This window comes from Protopterus annectens, chromosome 9.part0 (genome assembly GCF_019279795.1).
Source record: "Protopterus annectens isolate FY-2018-M chromosome 9.part0, PAN1.0, whole genome shotgun sequence".
Taxonomy (NCBI): domain Eukaryota; kingdom Metazoa; phylum Chordata; order Ceratodontiformes; family Protopteridae; genus Protopterus; species Protopterus annectens.
This window is the reverse complement of record NC_056743.1, coordinates 491,767,574-491,783,162: the sequence shown is the minus strand read 5'-3', so window position 1 is coordinate 491,783,162 and position 15,589 is coordinate 491,767,574.

The window sequence follows — 15,589 nt, the reverse complement described above, 5'->3', positions numbered from 1 at the left end:
AGTTTGCAAAAATGGCCCCCGTGAATGGTTTATTTTTTAGAATTGCAGTTTGGGCCCGTAGTTTCCCCACTCCCGGCCTTTTGAAAGGGTTCCACGTTGGAAAGTGGAGTCGCTTTTGGAAATTCATGTGTTGCTTTCATTGTTCTTAAATATTAAAAGGTCGACAAACCAAGGAGTTTTATACTCTGGTGACATGGTCCCATGGTTGGTAAGACCCCCATGTTATTTTCCCTCTTTGGGAGGTACTGTTGTCAAGCTTATTTATAAGCCGGAATTTGGGCAAGCGGCTAATTCTCCAGTTTAATGTTTGGAGTGAAGCCATAAAGGGGGTTGGAGAGATTTATTTTAGTCAGAAAGTTTTTGGGATTCTGACTTTGAGGTGGTCTTCAATTTTACTAATTGGAAAGGTTTGCCCTTTATTAAGATTCTCTGAATTTCAGCCACTATGATTGTGAACCTTGTTTTCCCCTTTTTGTTTCGGCCGGGTTTTTGGGGCAAAAGAATAAAAGGGGAAACCGTAGGCTTCTCCGGGGCCTTGGGGAACCAAATTTTTTTGGGAAAACTTTTCTCCAATTTTGAGGGGTTTATGCTGAATTTGAAAATTTGGGCTTTTGGAGAACCCCTTGTTTTTGTTCCTTTCTTTTTGGAAGGGGGTTTCTGAGTTCCCAGGCCCCTTTATGGGGTAAGACCCCTTTGAATTTTCCAAAGAAGGGTAAAAGGTCAACCCCCTTTTAGCCAAATGGTTTCAGTTTTGGTTTTAAACCAAACTTTTCCCCTTTTTTAAGCCCCCAAAAATTTTAAAGGGAAAAGATTTTTGCCCTTTAGATGTGGCAATTCTATATTAAGAGGCTAAGGATTTTAGGCGCTCAGCGGGTTTTTGTTCTTTTTTTTGATTTCAGGGAAGGCCTGGTCAAACAAACATTTCAAGGGGGATTGGCTTTTGTTTTTGCTTTGGATTCCCTAGGCGGGTTAGTGGGTTTCCTCACCCACGGGGCAGCCACTTAACCTTTTTTTAAGGGTGGCAACTGGGTTTTTGGGAAAAGGCACCTATTGAGTTCGGGTGTTTTTCCCTTAAGGGGCTTTCCCTTCCACTACTCTAAGTTAGGGTTTTTTTTGGGGAAGCTTTTTTGCGGATGTTTTTTGGGGGTCCTGTTCTTATGATTTGAGCCTCCTATTGTTTGGTTTTTAAAATTTTTTGGTTGCGAGGGGAAAACGGAAAAAATTGTGTTTTGGGGGTTCCCTTTCCCCATAAATTTTGAGTGAGGATTCCATTTGGGGCATAATTCTCTCCCTTTTTGTTTTAGGGGGGGGTTGTTTTAAGGATTTTAAACTTTCCCTTAAAATTACCTTTTTTTGGTGCAGGTTATTTTGGCCTTGCTTTTAGGCTTTGAATTTTGGGGAAAAGGGAAAACTGAGGATAGAGGGTATCCCATTATTTTACCTAGTCTACGTATTTTTATTTGGGACCAGTAGCCTTTAAAAAGGGAATTGGGGTTTAGCACTATACCCAAAAAGGATCGTGGAACCTTTCGAACATCTAACATTTAAAATAAAATAAAAATTTGAGAGAGAGAGCAGTTCTAAGGGAAAAAGTGAAGAGCAGACTTTGTGGAGCCAGGAATAGTTTGAACCCAATTAGGCGGTGCTGCCCGATGTTGCGCTATGCGCAAAACAGCAAAAACAGCAAAGAGGGTTTTAAGAGAGGGAGATCAAGGAGTTAGGAATTGACCCAAAATGGCCAATAAAACTACAGTTTCAAGGCAGTAACCACTCCCACAGGGGCATGCAGGCTGCTCAATGTTTATCACGGCCACTGATGAACACACTTCCCTTTAGCCCAAGCAAACAATGGCCTCCAAGAAACTTACAAACAGTTCAGAACAGCAAATCTGTAACTGAACTTTTTTAAATCTCAGAAAAGTGGGGGAAAAAAGCAAGATTCTTTTGTTTTTTTTGTTTTTTTAAGGAAAGCAGAGGTTCACAAGTTTCAATAAGTTAGAACAGTGCAGTAAATGACCCCACACTTGAGTGTTAGGCCAGAGACCGATAAAATGCAAGTTTTAGGAATAAAATGATTTTAAAAATAAGTGCAGTCTGGAAATTCAGTAATCAGCTCTAGGTTGTGATGTTCATCGTGTTTCACTGTTGCAGTCATGACTGTAGGGTTCTCCCGTGCCGGCAGGCAGCCCTCGTTTGGCCAGAATCCCAAAGTCTGGGTCTGGTGTCGGCTGTTCAACCATGCTGCCTGATGTCAGAGCGCCATGAGTACAAAGCTGACAGCCGACGCCATGTTCTCCAGTCTTTCTTTCCATGCGGTGATAGCAGTTTGCAAGTGCCGGTCGGCTGACTCCTGACAATCTTTTCTGAACAAACTTCAGTCTGAAGACTTTCTTCTCCTACTCAAAGCTAAGTACCCCATTGGGGAAACTTTTTTCTTGCTCCAGTCCGATGTCAGAAAAAGTTAATAATTGTATTTCATGTGGGAAGCAAATACCTCATAAGGATTTTCATTCTTACTGTATTCCTTGCTTAGGCCCTGACCATGACGTAGCTAGTTGTCAGTTTTGTGCTAGATTCAATAAACGTACAATTAAACGAAGGTACAATTTTGCATTTCATTACTTCGGTAGGCGTTTTAATTACAAAATGTCGGATACGGTTCCGGCTACCGGAGTTCACAAACGACGCAAGGACAAAGACAGGCCTCCGAGGTCCAAATCTGACGATATCGCACAAGCAGAGCCAGCTTCAGGTTTGGCCGTCAGTGAGGTGCTTTTGCAGCCCCTGTCGCCGGCCATTTCAGAACCGATGGCCAAAACAGACTCCCACGAGGAGCCAACTAGGCCTTTGAATATTTCTATTGCAGGACCTTCGGACAATGCTCGCCCGGATGGGTCCGGAGCTGCTGTACAGGTACCGGCTTCGGAAGGGGTTTTCCGGACTACTCAGCTTCTAATAAAGGCAAAGGCAAAGACTTCTTCCAAATCAAAGACTGCAACACAGGCCTCTTCTGATCCGGCTCCCAAGTCACAGAAACAGTTACTTAAGATGGCTGAGGATTTACTTACTAAGATTAGGGGTTCACATCCCCCTCCAGATAAAAGGCCAAGGCAGGAAGTTTATTATGACTCCTCTGATCAGGCTTCTGTTTCTTCAGTTTCTTCTTCTGACCAGGAATTTTCTTTCCCTCCTTATGAGGATTCTGATGCTGAGGAATCCATTCCTTCATCTTCTCCCCCTGAGGATTTCTCTTTTGGGGAAAATTTGCATGAAATGAGGGAACATTTCCACTGTGAAGGACAGGAGTATTCGGAATCTAAGAAAAGACTAAGGGATTTTCTTCTTCCCCAACATAGACCCCTGGCTATTCCTCCTATTTTGGATATTGTGGATGATGCTTTTTCGGAGGCTAACTTAACCCCTGACTCTCTTCCTCCTGCTCCTGTTAAGCCTGACTGATATTACAGGGTTCCTGATTCCCACCAGTTTTTATACAAGAACCCTACTGCTGACCCTGAAACCATTTCTCAGGGTCCAAAGGGAGTTAAGGCCGCTTCTGCTAAAAACCCCATTCCCACTGAGAAGGATTCCAGATCTTTAGAAAGATGGGGCAGAAAAGTGTACACTTCTGCTACTTTATCTATTAGGACTTTAAACTGTCAGTTTCATATGCTGAAATACCAGCAATTTCTCCTGTCTGTTTTAAAACAAAAGCTTACTTCCATTTCCGCCTGTGCAGATAAGGAATTACATGACTTAATGCATGCCACTGAACAAGTTGGGAAGCATGGTTTACACTGTGGATTTGATGCCTTGGAGGCTTCTTGTAGGGCTGCTGACTCTGGCACAGTAATTAGAAGGCATGCATGGTTAAAGGAGCAAAATTTGCCAGATCAAGTAAAAGTTAAATTATTGGATGCTCCTGTTCAGCATAATGTTTTGTTTGGATCTAAAGCTGAAGAGGTGATTAAAAAGATGGAGGACAAGGCGAAATCCATGCAAACAGTTAAAGATTTCTTTCAAGTACAGCCACCCAGATTTAGCAGGAATTTGCCTACAAAAAATTGGTCCTTTCCCAATTCAGACAGGCCTCAGAGGGGTAGATACAGATGCTCCTGAGGAAGGCCTCAAACACAAGCCTCTTATAGACCAAGACAGTGGACTGCTTCCACCCCTAGGGGAGGAGAGGACAGGTCGCAAACTCATAGGAAACCGACTCAATGACTCCCTCTGTTGGGCTGCAGGAACTTCTTGCCTGGAAGCCCCTCTCGGAGGAAAACTTTCTCTTTTTCACCGAAATTGGACTCCTGTAACCCAAGACAAGTTGGTTCCGGATGTGGTTTCAAGAGGTTACAAATTCCCTTTACATACCCTACCAAGGCCAAGCGGATGGTCAGATCTTCCAAAACATCAATGGACAGAGGCCTTAAACCAGGGGAAGCTCTTTTGGCTATGAAAGCCATAGAACTAGTTCCACTTTCAGAGATGGGACAAGGTTTTTACTCAAGGCTCTTTCTAGTCCCCAGGAAGAAAAATTCATGGAGACCCATTCTGGATCTGTCAGTCTTGAACACTTTTCTAGAGATTCCAAAATTCAAGATGCTTACTCTACAGCAGCTACTTCCAATGCTGTCCAAAAATGCATGGATGGTAACTTTGGATTTAAAGGAGGCATATTTACACATTCCCATCAGGCAGGAATGCAGAAAATACCTCTGGTTCAAGGCCGGATCGAGGCACTTAAATTCTCTGCGCTGCCCTTTGGATTTTCTACTGCACCCAGGGTCTTCACCAAATGCCTGGCTCCAGTAGTAGCTTACTGCAGACTCAAGGGAATTCAGATTTACCCTTATCTGGACGACTGTCTTATTCAGGCAGACAGCAAGGAGGTCTTACTCCAGCATCTACAGTTTGTTCAGGATCTTCTCAAGTTCCTGGGATTCACTGTAAACATAAAGTCAAATTTGACACCCTCACAACAGATAATTTTTCTGGGCGCTTCTTTAAACACAACAACCCAGATGGCGTTTCTGACGTTTAAAAACAGTTTCAGCTGGCTTCAACTTTCAAAACCTTGGCAACTTTAAATCTGCTATCTGCAAGGAGATTCCTGCAGGCTTTGGGTTACATGGCCTCCTGCATCCTTCTCGTACCATATGCAAGACTACACATGAGGAAAATACGGTGGTACCTAAAAAGTGTATGGTCTCAGCATTGCCACAGTTTAGACATACTGATCTCTGTCCTGCCTTCTCTTGAAAGGAATCCCTTTGGTGGTCCAAGGCATGTACTCTAAACAAAGGAAAACCCTTCTGTCTGCCTCCTGCCACTCTGATACTAACCACGGACGCCTCAGATTATGCATGGGGAGCCCATTTTCAGGGCAACTGTGTGCAGGGCCTTTGGACAAAGGATCGGAAGCACCTGCATATCAGTTTAAAGGAAATGTTAGCCATTCAGAAAGCTCTATTGGCCTTCAGGAATCTTCTACAACCAGGACAACTACTGATACGGACAGACAACACCACAGTTATGTGGTACATAAACAAGCAAGGGGGATCTCATTCCTACCCCCTTTGCAGACTAGCTATGGATCTATGGAACACAGCTCTAGCTTGCAATCTGGACCTTCAAGCTCGGTTTCTACCAGGGAAGCAAAACTTCCTGGCAGACAGTATGAGCAGAAACCTTTCATATCCACACGAGTGGATGCTGGACACCAAAATATTCAGGATGATAACAGCAGTCTGTGGATGTCCTCACATAGACCTCTTTGCATCCCATCTCAATCATCAACTACAGAATTTTTGCACCAGGACTTTCCACGAACAAGCTTGGACAGTGGATGCATTATCATTCAGTTGGAGAAACCTCTCGGGATATGCCTTTCCGCCTCTTCCTCCTCTTCCACGGATATTATTAAAGATCAAACAGGACAAGCCCAAGATGATGATCTTGCTGGCCCCAAATTGGCCTCGACCGTTTTGGTACCCTACTCTGAAAAACCTATGTCTGGAGCCCCCTTGGGTTTTACCACAGACTCCGAACCTTCTGTCCCAACATCAGGGTCAGGTTCTACACTCCCATGTCAGAACTCTCAGCCTGGCGGCCTGGTTAATCCTGGGTCTTTGATTCATTATCTCCTACCCAAGCAGGTTATGGATGTCATTTTAGAAGCCAGATGTCCTAGCACTAGAAAATCGTATGCAGGAAAATGGAAAAGATTTTGTTCCTGGATGCAGGCTCAGGATTCTGATCCTCTTCTTCCTAACATTCCTTTGATTTTACTTTACCTGACAGATCTCTTACATAAGGGTCTCTCTTTCTCTTCCATTAAGATACATGCCTCTGCTATTTCCGCTCATTATAATACAGACACTCCAATCTTTTCCCACCAGCTCATGAGACAGTTTCTCAGAGGAGCTAAGAACTTAAGACCTCATAGATCTTCTCCCATTCCTGCTTGGGATCTCAACTATGTTTTGGAAAAGCTCACCTTACCTCCTTTTGAGCCTGCTGCCTCTTCTGACATCAAGTTATTATCTTGGATAACAGCCATCCTGTTAGCTCTGACCTCTGCCGGGAGAGTTTCACAGTTGCAAGCTCCTATGGCTGTGGAACCTTATATTATTTTTCATCAAGACAGGGTGTCTTTGAGGACTAATCCTACATTCATGCCTAAGGTGGTTTCTAAAGTGGCTTTAAATCAAACTATCCACTTGCCAACTTTTTTCCCCACTCCTCAAAATAAAGGGGAAAGGATCTTACATTCCTTGGATGTACACAGACAACTACGTGTTTACCTGGACAGAACCAAGGACATCCGAAAATCAGAGCAATTGTTTGTTTCTTGTGCTTCAAGTTCCCAAGGTAAAGCCATTTCAAAACAGTCCATTTCTAAATGGATTGCTCATGGAATCCGATTTTGTTTTCCACACCATGGAAAGAAAATCCAAGGGAGTATACGGACTCATTCCACCAGAGCTGCTGCCACTTCAGCTGCCTTCCTCAGGGGAGTTCCTACCAAAGACATTTTGGAAGCTGCAACTTGGAGTTCAGTGCATACTTTTTCAAAGCACTACAATCTACCTCTCTACTCTAAGTCTAGGGCAGGCTTTGCTTCTGCAGTCTTGCAGGGCCTTTTAGCCGCCCCTTCTACTTTATGACCACCACCCTTTCATTCTGCTTTGGGATTCTACCCTACAGTCATGACTCCAACAGTGAAACACGATGAACATAGTACAGTTGTGTACACTTACCATAAATGTAGATGTTAGAGTGTCTTCACTGTTGCAGTCTGGGTTTCCCTCCCTCCTGTTCCCTTTTTTACTTTTGTGTGGTTCCTTTTTTCACCATTCTTCAGAGATTTGCAAAGGATATGGGACCTTACTCATTTTGGGACTTCTGACATCTGGGGCAAGAAAAACTGGAGAAGATGGTGTCGGCTGTCAGCTTTGTACCCCCTGGCGCTCTGACGTCAGGGAGCATGGTTGAACAGCCGGCGGACCCAGACTTTGGGATTCTGGCCGACCGAGGACTGCCTGCCGTCAGGGGAGGACCATACAGTCATGACTGCAACAGTGAAGACACTCTAACATCTACATTTATGGTAAGTGTACACAACTGTACTTTCTAAATACAGTTGCCAACACAGAAATCAAGTTTAACAAACCAGAAAATGCTCAAAAGTAGGCGGCAATGCAGAATAACTTAACAAATAAGCTGAAGTGTCAAAAGCTTTGGCCAAGTCAAGGTAAGTTGCATGCACTGACTTTCCCTCATCCAGAGCCTTGGTGATGGTCTTAAAGAAGTCAACCAAGTTCAACAGGCAAGATCTGCCCTTGATGAATTTGAACTGGGTGGGGTCAAGTATTTGGAGATTGCCTATGTTCTTGTTTGAGATCCATAATAAGCTTCATGGCTTTACATATCAGACATGTCAAGCTAATGGGGCGATGGTTTCCAGGGCCCAGTAGTGGCACCACCTTTGTGCAAGGGGATGACAATGGCAGTTCTCCACTCTGCTAGAATTAAGTTTGTACGTAGGCTGTGATTATAATGGTGTTCAATGAGAAAGACCATTCTTGCTGGAGATAGTGCAGAATGCAGACTGGGATACTATCAGGACCCATGGAAGTTGTGTTCTTTGCCTTGGATAGGGCCTTTAACACTTGCTCTATGAAGATGTGTGGCGCAGGGCAAGTATTTGGGTTGTCGATGCTTTTGCGGTGATGGGGTTGAAGTTTGTGCTGAACCTAAGTCAACAGGATCAGCTTAAGTGATGCTTTTAAGTACTAATTCAGAACAGACCTGGGATTTGCCATGGAGGTTCCTGACATAACTGAAGAAGGCTTTGGTTTCCCTTTATTTCGAAGGCTAGTTTGGATTCATAATGGACTTTGGAGGTTTTCACTAGTGATCTAATTGTTGAGGCCAAGGAGGGAGTTTTTCCAATGTGGATTTTTTTTCCTTTTTACCCTTGGACAACAGTTTCTTCCTTTTGTTGTAAAGCCTGTTGGTAGAGAATGTCCACCAAACAGGTTTGCTTTTCCTTGAGCAGGTTTTAGTTCGGTTGGGAATGGCTGATTCCATACAGTTGTAAGGTGCTTGTATACTGCACTGAAGTACTGTTCAGCATAGTTGTCTGCATCCTTTGAGGGGGGTGCTGGTGTGAAGCTACAGATACCTTCCCTTAGGAGATTGTAGTCTGCTTTTGAAAAGTTTTTTTAGCTTAATTATGGCTGAGGAGGTTGGGGTTGGGTGGGATAGAAACTTCAAACAAGACAGTCGTATCTGATCTCCTCTGAGAAGACTATACTATGGGAGTGATGCATTGGTCACCCATGTTGGTGAGAACTAAGTCCCGAATGTTCGCTTTGTGGGGGATGAGAAGACTTGGTCTAGTGTGTTAGAACTGATTTAAGTGCAGGAATCATTGAGTGAGTGCATTAGTGCAGTAATAGTTCACCCAGTTTATGTTGGGGTAGTTGAAGTTACCAAGGATCAGGGTGTTATGGGGTACCTTGATGGAGTCTAGTAGATCCAGGGTAAGAGGAGTGGATGTCCTGAGTCATGGAGGGAGGTCTGTAGCTGGCTATAACTTGGATGGGTGTGTTGCCAACTGTTAGTTGCAGCTGGGGTAGTAGTTCTAGTGCATCATGCTGGCAAACTAGTCTGGAGGTGTGCCTGTCATTAATGAAGATGGACTCTACCACCCTTAGTCTTCCTGACCTATTTTTGGGTCAGAATGTGTGGAATGAGGTATAGCCTGGAATGGCAGGGTGCTCTCTGCAGTCCTGAACAAAGTTTCTGTGACCACACAGACATTGGCATCTTCCAGTGTAAGGAGAGCCTCCAGTGAGTGCATTTTCAGGTTAAGGCTCCTAGTGTTAAGCAGCATGACCGTCAATTTGCTTTTTTGACAGATCTTTTTATTTTGGAAGATTTGTTTTGGGGGCTTTGACTAAAAAAGGCATACTAGGGGAGGCAAGACTTTTTTTCCAGGATCTGGAATCTGTGGTGACAGGTGGTGGCCATCTCTGAGAAAGCATTGGCCTGTCAACCATGTCATTCAAGACAGATACTGCATCCTCTTGAAATGACACCAGAAACTAAGCCAATTGTTGAAGTCAATTATTTTTTGTTGGTATTTTATCATTCTTAATGAAGATAAGATGCTGCTTAGGGCTAGGGTCATACCTGCTTGGGGTACATAGTCAAGAGCTCAATCATATGCCTCTTACAGTCCAGGGAAGTGCATTTCAAGTCATTCACACCAATATGGACAATGACAGAGTTGTACTTGTGGAGAGACTTGTGCATGATGTGGCAAATTCTGGCACCAGACATACAACTGACTGTGACCACCTTGTCAAGCTTGGTGAGGAACATTGGTGTGTCTACAATTGAGTCACCAGTGATTATTATGGTTTATTGCTATGCCATGTTAACTGTGATGGTTTGTTTTGCCTTAAGGGCTGTGTTTTTGAGACTCTGGTATGTTGTGTGTGGAATATTTGTGAGTGTGTTTTGGAGGTTTCTGCTGTTCAAGTAAGTTTTGTTTTTATTGAGGACCTATCCATAGGTGGATGTATGCTGTGCTTCACTATATGTGATGAGTGGTGCGGTGGTTGTGCTTAACAATCTCCTGTCAGGAGTACTGGCTATGGCACAAGAGAGCATGGATTCCAGGTTACTGATGTAGATGCATTTCTCTCAAGTAGAATTATGTGCTAGGTGAAGAGGGCTGTCAGTAAACATGAGGCAGTTGCTACACTGTCAGTATGCCCATGTCGGCAGGAGAAATTGATGGGAATTGTCCAGACAGTGTTGTGAATACTTGTCGGACTTGTGGGGAGAGGGCTTTGATAAGGGTTTTCCACAAGTGTGTAGACCACAAAAACCTTAAATGTAAATTAACTGGCCTGAAGCACAAGTGCTAAAACCAAAACTAAGATTCTTAGAATAACAGGTAATTTAATCAGGCTACAAACAAGCAGTAACAAAGCAGAATAAAAGCACTTGAACACTTAAGAGCGCACTAAAAATAAGGGTATAAAGTAGGAAGAGCACAATTGCCATAAAAGCAGCTGAATAAAGTGAATTCTTTTTTTAGGTGGAAAGGGAGGAAATGGAAGATAGTTCAAGATGAAGAAACTAAAGGGGCTGGCCTTTCCAAATGCTCTCTATTCAGTAGCCTGAGCTGATGAGATGGGACAGGGAGAAGTGCCCAAAATCAAAGAAACAAGGGGGTAGTCCTTCCCAAATGATCTCCCTATACTCTTGAGTGGGCAAATGAGTTGGGAATGGGAGGAGTGACCAAAATCAATTTTTACAGCAGGGGTGGGCAATTCCAAAGCCACCAAGTTTGAGTACGACAACACTTGACTGGGAGGGCAGGAAAACCAACAATGCAGACAGAATACAGAGGCCAGCAATAAACAATGAAGCAAATATATAAATGCAGTACAGTGCAAATCAAGTGCAAAAGACTACTTATCTGTTAATTTCTCCAAATCATTTGGGTGTCTAATACCATGACTGCAGTGGACCCCATTCCTAAGTCAAAGTACAATTAAAGTTCATGAAATTAGTATAGTTTCAGTCAGTCAGCCAGAAGTGCTCCTACTACTATTGGGACTGTCTGGGTATCTTTTTTTTTTCCCACATCGCTCTCATTTCTGCCTGCAAATCCTGATATTTTATGACTTTGCGTCTGTGTGCAAGACACTGCAGCCACTGGGTGTGGTGAGATCAGTGGTACTTTCGCCTTTTCATGGATCAATTTATCTGGTTTTCTAACTTCTATCTTTTGAACTGTTGGTAATGGATGATCTCATGTGATGTAAACTTCATTCTCTATGATGCTTTGTGGCTCATGTTTCCAGTGTTTTTCAGCCACTTCAGTATCATAATGTTTGCACATTCCCCAGTGCAACAGTCTTGCCACATTATGACTTTCAGTATACAGTCCTTATCTATTAGTTTCGTATATCAGGCGGTTACAGAGTTCAACACAGTCTGGTAGCTAGCTCTGCTATATCAGTTCTGCAGAAAAATGCAAGTCTTAGTACTAGAAGTACAACAGAGAAAATAAACCTCAGGCAATTAGATAAACACAACAGTGTTGGCTAATGGCTAACACCTTAGGTAGCCTGACTCCACAGAAAGCAAATCAACCTCCACCTGAAACTAGCTACTAAACTACCCTGAGAAACAAACCATGCAGACAGAATACAGAGGACAGAGAAGATTGTTTTTCTAGACATTGAGTTGGTTAAAAATAAGGAACTGAGCGCATCTACTACACACAGGAAACCTACTTTCTCAAACATGCATCTTCATTTTAATAGTTGGCATCAGAAAAAGGTTGTAGTGAAAAGCTAGCTTATAAGGTCAACCAGGATATCATCTGATGCATTTTTTTCAAGAATGTGAAAATATTGTAGACATGTTTGGGAAAAGGGGTTATCCAAAAGTTTTTTTTGGATGAAATTAAGGAGGAAGTTATTCAAAATAGACTTTGGGGGTATATATAAACCCTTGTTGGGAAGTGAGGAATATGTAGATGCTGAGTATGTTTGTTGTATTGATTCAAGTTATATTGATCAAAAGAAAATAACAAGGGATACCAAATCTTTTACATCTACCTTTACTTTGGATATTGTGGGAGTGCTGCGAAAAAATTGGATGGTGTTTAAAGTTGACAGTCATATTTGAAGGGTGTTTGGGGATGAACCCCAGGTAATTTTCAGGAAGAATAGCTCTAACAATTGGAGTCAAAAGGTAGTGAAAACAGAAGACCAGTTGGCATGTTTAAATATGGACATTGTTCACAATGCCCATATATGATAAATGATGGTCCATATTAGGGTTAACATGTTTAAAATGAGGAGGTATTTTAATTGTGACTCTACTCAAGTTGTCTATATAGCTATGTGTAAAGTTTGCCCAGCATTTTATATTGGGAAAAACTAGCAGGAAATTGAAAGTTTGAGCAAATAACCGACATTAGAAAGGGTAAGAGTATTAATGCTTTAGACATGCTGTGTGCCCAACACATGTATTTAATTTTAATGTTAGAGAACTGATTATTAAAGACCAAAGGGTGTTAGTTGTAGAATAAATGCGAGTTGAAACCACAATTTTGAATGCCACAAACTCCTCTGGTCTCAATGAATGCTGCTCTATTAATTCTGTTTTGAAATTGAGACATTTGGAATTGTAACTTAGTTTTTATGCAAGCTTGGCATGTATATATTTATATGTATTTTTATATATTTATATTTATACATTAACGTATAATATGAAACAAGTTTAGGATTTTATTGGGATTCAGCATTCTCCTCTTTTAGAATTAGCAGTAATGTTGTCTCTTTCGGCTTTTTCTGGTTAGTGGTCACCACAGCGGAACTTCGGTCCGCTAATGATTGGCAGTATATTTTTACGTGCTGAGTTACCGGCCCTGACGCACAACCTTCAATGAAGGCACGCCCATTCACACATGTCTCCACACAGAAGGTACTCTAGCTAAGAATCGACTAGGACACTGTCTTACTGTGAGTCGACAACGTTACAGCAGCACCACCGCCACAGTAGAATTAGCAGTAATACAATGTAATTAGTGTTGGCGATTTGTATTGGTTAAGAATCAATTATATTGACTTATTTAAAGTGCATTATCATGAAATTTTTAGTTCTGATGAAGTCTTAGAGACAAAAGTGCTAAGCTTTATACAATAAAGTAGTTATTTGGAGTTGTGTGTTATTTGTTGGAAGATATTGGATATATCGGTTCTGCAGCTTCACACAGGATAAGTTTTCCTTGTTGTGAATTTGGACTTGCACAGATGCATTTTCTACATTTGTACTTTATTTTGGTGACTTCCTGTATTGAAACTTAACTGAGTTTGATCCTCTTATTTCCAAAACCCAAATTTCAAAGGAATAAAGCATAAAATAAGAAAATGGCACTTGTTTTATGTTGAATTTTAAAAAGGTATTTGGTAGTGAATAGGGGCTGGTTAAGAAACCGGTGACATTTGGCTTGGAAAGGATATAATGTACTAATAGTGAATTCAATGGAAGGTTGGAATGGGAAAGTTTATACAGAAGGTAACTAGATAGATTTACAAAGTGAGCCATGTATCTTTGTATTTTAGGTTATAAGAGCAGGAAAAAGCTAGGGAGATTTTTTATACTGTGGAAGTCTGGTAGACTAGATGTGCAAATGCAGTGGTTACAGATGAAGATGGGGAAAGAAGCAAAAGTTACAACAGGCAAGGAAGAGAAGATCTAAGCTACATAAAAGAATAGAATAAATGAAACGCACTGTACAGTGAAGAACATGGATAAACATGAGACCTGCCTTGGTGAGTCAACTGTTTTACCAATTTAGCAGTTAGAATTTTTTAATTTTAAGACTCTGCTGCATGTGGGGCTACACTGGCCTAATTAGTGATACATGCTGACTATCGCAGCATGCCTAGCCCCTCACCACCTCCCCCCTACAACGTAATACTGTATGTACTTAAGATCATGATACTGGTGTTGGTTGGTAAGTTTCCCCCATTAAAATCTTCATTGTTTATGTGGCCACCAAAATAACTCTGGAACTTACCAGCATTCTTTCTATTACTTATAAGATAAGCACAACATGAAGTCCTTCAATAAATAATGGTTCAAAGAAGTTAAGTAAATGACGTATGAAGGGCGTTCTGACCTACTTTTTTTCGTGAATAAAATATGTAGTTTAGAAGGACATGAGAAATGTAATGAACATCATAAGAACTGGTGTTTTATGTATTACAGTTGAATCCATTTCACAAACCCCTCCAATTCCCAGAGACGTTGAGCCTTCAAGCTGAGGAGGAGCTTAAACTCGCACCCACCACCTACTTCAGCAGAGGACTAGGGGCCAGAAGGAATTATGTTAGTGTCATCACTGTAGTTGTCCTGGAGTGCATCCACTGACTATCCCCTGATCAGCTGATTACAGATTGATACTGGGTTGCTTGAACATCATGGGTGGTCCCTAAAGTCAAGATTCTGATCTCTGGGTATATGGTGCCAAGACTGTTACTGTTTGGATCATGAATCATAGACTTAGAAATACTCTCTTAAAGACAGATGTTGATGATTACTTCAGCTCAATCCTCTCGTATCCCTAGGCCATTAGTGACAGATGTTTTTCCCAAGTGCCATCTGTCAGTCATGCAGCCTTCAACACATGAGCATTGCATGATTGTCCCTACATGACAGTCTGTACATTTGCTTGTTAAACCTTAATGATTCCTATAAGGAAAATATGGACACCGAAGATCTTAAGATATAGATAATGATAATAGCTTTTCACCCTGCATTTCCACACATTTTTTTTCAGAGAAACTGTAAGGCTCGTAAAGTTAATGCCTTCTCTCAAAAAAATCCTTAGTTTGAGTCTGACAAAATTTTGGTACTTGTTCCAGCAGGGCACATTATGGGGAATGCCATCAGTGTGGCTTGCAAGCACTCTTGACTCTTCCTGCAACTGCTAAGGAGGGGGGAGTACCTTTTTTAACCCAAGATACAGTGACACAATGTGAATGCATGTGACTTCTCTGGCAACTTTTATCCAGTACTGAACCTAGAGACCATAATTTTTTCCGCCTTAGTGCCCCTCCTAGTTGAAAGCTCTGGGTTGGGCTGGTAGGACCCTTTACTCCTCTACCTCACTAGTTTTCCTGGCCCCCCCCTCAACTGTTCAACTCACCTTTACATTTCTCCATAATTGATGTGATGATTCTTTCCTCCATCCTTCCCTGAGAAAGGGATTAAGGTGATGGTCTATATCTGCAGATTCAGAAGGAGGCTTCTGTGTAGCCGTTGCTGTCCTACCTTCTGTATTTACAGGCTTTGATATATGCCTGCATAGAATGGCTTTGAAGACTCCCTTAAAAAGGAGCTCAAAATTGTATTCTGGCTAACTGTTTCAGTAAACAGCTTCACCCTCAACAGTCCTCTCTGCACTTAATGGAAGAACTCTTTAGCAGGAGACTGGATCTCTGCACCGAGACACCTTTTATGACATTCCCCTTTTAGCAGTTCTGGT